Here is a 6,551-nt window from a genome sequence, read left to right as displayed (position 1 = left end):
GATAGAGTGTGTGTGTGTGTGTGTGTGTGTGTAGTGAGAAACATCTTTCACAAGAAGACAACACAAGTTCTCTCATCATCTTAAAAACAGTGTGAAAGAAAGAGACAACATAGTTATGAAAATATGATTACCAGTGTTACAGGACAAAAGCACTGCAGCAAACTAACCTATAGATATTAAAGTAGAATATTAACAATACTATTAATGGATTCTTTCTGAAACCTTTTAGAAAGTGTTGCCAAACAATCCAAGCACTGTTGAACTCTAGTGTCTGATACTGGAGTGTTTTGGTCTTAAAATTTGCTTGTTTAGTTCCTTAAATCACTCAGATTTTACATTATTTTGTGAGGGTTTATGTTTACACATTCTCTTCTCGGAATTATGGGTAATTAAAGCATCATATGTGTACAGTGTATGGATGAAGCTGTGTATTCCAGTGAAATCCAGTGTTTCTATGTAATATAGAAACTGAACACACTGCAGAACAACAGACACTCAGTTGCACCTCTTTTTGCTAGTTAAGCACAATTAATTCAGTTTGTGCATATAAAAACACAAGACATATAAACTTCTTAAAGTTTTGCTGTCTCCAGAAACTCAGGAGTCAGTGACTTCCAGTGCAGATACAAAGAAAGGTTTAAAACTGGATCTGAAAATCTGGATTTCAGCAAACATTAATCTGGTGTAAATTATTATCTAGAGGTCCTGGCCTCTACCGAAACAGCACATAGACGGCACTTTCACATGATAATTGTTACTTTTCTCAGCGCTGGCCAGGATGGGCCAATCACAGTCGTTAATATTACTGGATGAAGACTTTAGAAATACTTTTATAGAGACTGCTGAGGCTTATTTCTGTTTAAAGGTATGAATCCTTGCAATAACTATCTAGTGTAAAATGTCTCCAAGAAAATATAAATGTTCTGATAGTAAATGCGGATGAATGGAGGTTTCAGTTTCCTGAGCGGGTTAGGGTTAGGGTTAGGGTTAACCCTGAGTGCCTCATGGAGGAAGAAAACTGTGTGTCCTGTAATACAATCATTTACTGTCAACATTTTCAATTTGTAATGTGTTCATGCTCAGGGGTTGGTCCTGCAGCAGAATCACTTTTCATTAATTCTTTTTTTGTTGATGATGTTTTGAAAGTATATAAGCATAATCTTTTTTATGTATTTATGTAACAAAGTATTTACAAAAAAAAGAAAAAAGAAAAAAATAAAAATAAATGGAATGAAGATGAAATAAAATGTAGTTAAATCTTTTAAAAGATAAAAACATGTAATGTTATTTATTTTGTTTTTTATAAAAAGAATTATAAGATTATTAACCTAACCCTACCTGATCGTCACTAATGTTGTAACTTTTATTCACTTTTGTGCATATTCTTGCCAACTTTTTGTTTTCATTGATTTTGTTGCACTAAATAAACATTTAAACAATTAGTTATGTGGGTACTTGACATAACATTTTCAAGCATTGTCAGAAGTGTCCCGCATGTGACATAATTTCTTCATCTAAAACTATTTTAAACAGCATTTTCTTATTTTGTGTACTGTACAGTTGTATTTGTTAACATAACTAACCACATTAGTTAAAATGAACCAACAATGAATGATACTTATATAACAATCTTGGTTAATGTAAATTAAATTACTACATATAATTATGCATTTTTAACATTAAAAATTGTATATGTTAACGTTAGTTAATGCAATAAGAACTGGCATGAACAAACAATGAATGATTGCTTTTTTATTTAAAAAAATAAAAACATTAAGATTATGAACACTCCTATGGTATTCTGTCATTTTTGACCAAAATAATATTTTTCTCATTTAAAAAAATTGTTAACTTTATCTGAGCAGTACAAGACTTGGTGACTTTTCCTTCATTTGCCATCTGAACATACAAAAATAAATAAATAAATACATACAAAAATTGGTCCTAAAAAAAAAAAAAAGCGATACCTTTGGGATTCACAGTCAAAATTTACCAACCATTGAAAATGAATTTGAATGACCAAAAAAACTGAGCAATGTTTTTGTTTTTTCAAATACAATCAATAAATCAGCCACAATGCAGAAAAAACTGACAGAAATGACAGGGTGAGACTGTAAAACATCCTCAGTGCCAAACACACTCACTCACTCACTCACTCACACTCACACACACACACACACACACTCACTCACTCACTCACTCACACACACACACACACACACACACACACACACTCACTCACTCACTCACTCACTCACACACACACACACTCACACACACACACTCACTCACTCACTCACTCACACTCACACACACACACTCACTCACTCACTCACTCACACACACACACACTCACTCACACACACACACACACACACTCACACACACACACACACACACACACACACACTCACTCACTCACTCACACACACACACACACACACACACACACACACACACACTCACTCACTCACTCACTCACTCACACTCACACACACACACACACACACTCACTCACTCACACTCACACACACACACACACACACACTCACTCACTCACTCACTCACACACACACACACACACACACACACACACTCACTCACTCACTCACTCACTCACACACACACACACACTCACACACACACACTCACTCACTCACTCACTCACACACACACACACTCACTCACACACACACACACACACACACACACACACACACTCACACACACACACACACACACACACACACAAAAATTAATTGGTGAGACCACAACACAGAGCTTTTTTGCATTTGCCAAAAAAACTAAACAAATCAGTCACAATGCTAAATACACACACTCAGAAACTAAGGTGTGAGATGATAACACACTCACAATGCAGAACACACACACACAATAAAATAATATATATAAAAAATAAATTGTTACTACAGAAAGTTTGAAATTGCAAAATGTTTAATCTGATTCTTCTGTACTCTATTTTCAGAATTGTGCTGTTCATTTCTGTTTCTTGATGTTCATTTTCTTTACATTATTATGTATTTACTTTGAGTTATTACATTTGTATGTTTGAAATAAATGATTGGTAAAAATGCTTATTCTGTGTCTTCTCTTTGTAACACCATGGTCAGGTTTGATTGCAAGCATAATGACATTAACTGCAAAAACTGACACTTCAAATCAATTTAAAATGCTAAACTTTGACAAATAATAGTTTGATAATGTCTAAATATATATCCAAATGCATATATTGTGATCAAATATAAAATTAAGTTACAAGTCATCACATATTTTGTTCACCAGAGAGCAGAAATCTGCCTCCAGTTTATTTCACATTCTCATATTGTCTTCATGTCTCAACTTAGTGTAGGTTCTGAATTTAATATTTTTTTTATTTTTTTTATTTGCTTATTTGTATATGCAAAGTAATGGTAACATTTAGAAATTTACATATAATTAAGATAAAAATAGCATAAAATCCCCCCCAAAATGCATAATTTTATTGTTCTTACTTCAGGGAAGAAGAAATGGTGTCATTATCTTAAAAAAAAAATAAAATAAAAAAAACACATCTGACCCTTCTGGTCAAAAATGACTGCGAATAAGGGAGGTCCATTTTTCAATACCATAGGAGGGTTAAATTCTGTACAATTATATTATTAATTGTTCCTGATACCTAATGCATTTACTAATGTTAACAAATATAACCTTTTTGTAAAATGTTACCCTGTAATTATTAAACTTGCAGTTTCCATGACCTCATATTAATTGAGACCCTATTACTTCTAGAAAAAAGCTGAAATGTAATTAAAATGGTGAAAACTTGAAATAGTAAAGAAATGCCGACTTGTCACAGCACCTTAAATAAACATATTCCCTTATACATGCATGTACATTTTAATCTAACATCTTTATGGGAAAAAAAGAAGTTCTTGGACACATTATTTATGATCTACTGACCTATATAGTGCTTATTTTTTTATTGCTTTCTTTTTTAAAAAAAATCCAATCATCACGTTTTCAGTGGTTCTATGGATGTTTTATGTTATGATCATTTTCACACCAGTGGAAACCATTTACATGATTTCATCTAGGGCCCCAAAATCCTCGGGCCAGCTTCTGAAGGCAGCTTTTTCTAGCTTTCAGATGCAGCCTTGATCTGACTTCACTCCATTGCTTGGTTGTTTGTGTTCAAGTGTTTTTTGTCTTGATAAAGACATTCTTACAAACTATACATCTTACAAAATAAAGTGCCATGTCTTTATTGCCTTTTGTTCAATGAAGATTAAAATTCAGCAATAATGTAGTGTGTAGTTTAATAAGGCAGCCTTTAATTATTATGAAATAATGATCAGATCAGACTAAACAAACCAACACTTAACCAAACAACTCATGAAAGCAGTGCAGAATTAATCAGATTCATCATCTGTTTTAGAATTTTTGTGAGGTAAATAAATAAATATGTGCCAAGACTAGCTTACTGATATTCTAGCACAATTATTTCTACAGAACAACTGAAAAATTGAGTTATTATGTGTTAGTACAATACAGAAATAACAATAATAAAAATAAATAAATAAATACTTGCAAGCAGCCATTTTTGGGGTTCAAGCGGCATAGGGCCTTTAAGTGCATGTGTCATGATTTTAAAGCATTATTCAAATAGCTTGTAAGCATCTAAAATAGATCTAAAGCAATATAATTATTTGTTTATTTTTAATTTATTTTATTATGATAGTTATGATGGTATTGTCTGCATGAATAAAAATAACAAGCAGCAATTACAGGGCCTAGCAAACCATCAGTATGCAAGGAAATATGATTGGACATTTCTGAAAATTATTTTAAGAAAAGCTGTAAAAAATGTAATAGAAATGGTTATATAAAAAAAAAAAAAAACATTTAATGATAACTTTTGTCCAATAGTTGGCACTGTCACCGAATTTGTGTGGTGCTGTCAGGGTTTGATGCCAATGAGACACACAAAATTCAATGTCAATACAGCAAAACATCACCAAGATACAGCCTCTGATGCTTTTTGGCATCTTGCCATCTAATTCATTGAAGTATTGTTTGAGAACCATTTAGTCTATTAAAAAGCTTTTTATAACTTTTTGTTATGAATGTCCCTAGATGACACATGACAAATTTCAAGCGAATTGGACTTTCAGTCTAGGAGGAGTTCGAAAAAGTAGGCTTTCAATTAAATTCAAAATGGTATACAGGGGTTTCTGGTGACGCCATGCGAGGGTCAGACGTGTGAATGGCGAGCTCTGTGCACTTTTCTAGTTTTATTACTATTTGTGTCATAAACCGGTGAGATTCGATACACCCTAATTCTTAACTGTTCTATGAAGACAATATGTCAAAGAATTCAAAATCCTCGGGCTCTGGAGTTATTAAAAGACACTTATGTGCTCAAGCTGACACCCCAGACAGGGCCACAGACCAGGGACTCAGTTTGGACGGTGCGGCGGGAGAAATCCAGCGTCAACTGTCCAGCATGTCAGTGATCCTGACTAAGGTCGTAGCGGACTTGGAGGATCTTGCTGTAATACGTTGATCGATTACGGTCATGGAGTCGAAATTCACTGAGTAGGTTACAAGAATGGGGGACGTCGAGAAATGGAACGATTATCTGGAGTCATTGGAGAGGGAACTGCTGCTAATCCATTAGCGACCAAGGTGGATTTGCAATGCATTTGGGAAAAACTGGAGGATTTGGAGAATTGTAATCAACGAAACAACATCTGAACTGTTGGAATTCCTGACCATGAGGAAGGCTGAGATATGGTAAAAATCCTAGATGAGCTCATCCCGAGTCTGTTCGACATAACAGGCTATAAGCTGGAAATCGAGAGATCTCACAGGGTCCCGGCTCGGAGATCCGCTGAGGGAGACCCCGATCAATTCTGGCCAAATTTCTGAGATCATCCGATAAAGATCTTGTGTTATGCGAGGCGAGGAGTAAAGGAAAGCTTTCTTGGAAGAACCATAGCATTTTCTTGTTCCCAGACTTTGCGAATTCGACAAGAGGCAAGAAACTCTTACATCAACGGAAGATCGCTTTTACTCAGATGTTTCCAGCCAAACTGAGAATAGATACTAAGGATGGACGTAGAGAATTTACATGCCCACAGCAAGCACTGTCCTTCATAAAAACATTGGAGTGAGTAAGCTGTTTGGTGACTTTCATGTTGCTGTTTAGTGGGCCTGACTCACAGAAAATTCACTTGACTGTTCGAGGAAACTGGGCGCCTTTTTCGTCTCTTTTTGTGCTCGTTCTGCCTAGTGGTTGGAGTTTGTTTTGTGTAATATAATTTCTTTGGGACAGCTTGTGGATAAATCTGCACGTTTTGGTGCTTATGCCTCCTGTGGCCTGGAGTTTGTTTTGTGGAATATCTCTTGCAGGACATTGGAGTGATTGGGTCTTTTGTTGCATTCATGTATTGGCCGAACGGGCCAGCTTACTGAACATTCGTTTGACTGCCCAAAGAACCGAACAGCCCCTTCTTTTTTTTTTTTTTTTTTGTGCTGGTTCCGCTAGGATG

Source organism: Myxocyprinus asiaticus, chromosome 36, assembly GCF_019703515.2.
Source record: "Myxocyprinus asiaticus isolate MX2 ecotype Aquarium Trade chromosome 36, UBuf_Myxa_2, whole genome shotgun sequence".
NCBI classification, from domain to species: Eukaryota; Metazoa; Chordata; class Actinopteri; order Cypriniformes; family Catostomidae; genus Myxocyprinus; species Myxocyprinus asiaticus.
Note: the sequence above shows the minus strand (reverse complement) of the source record.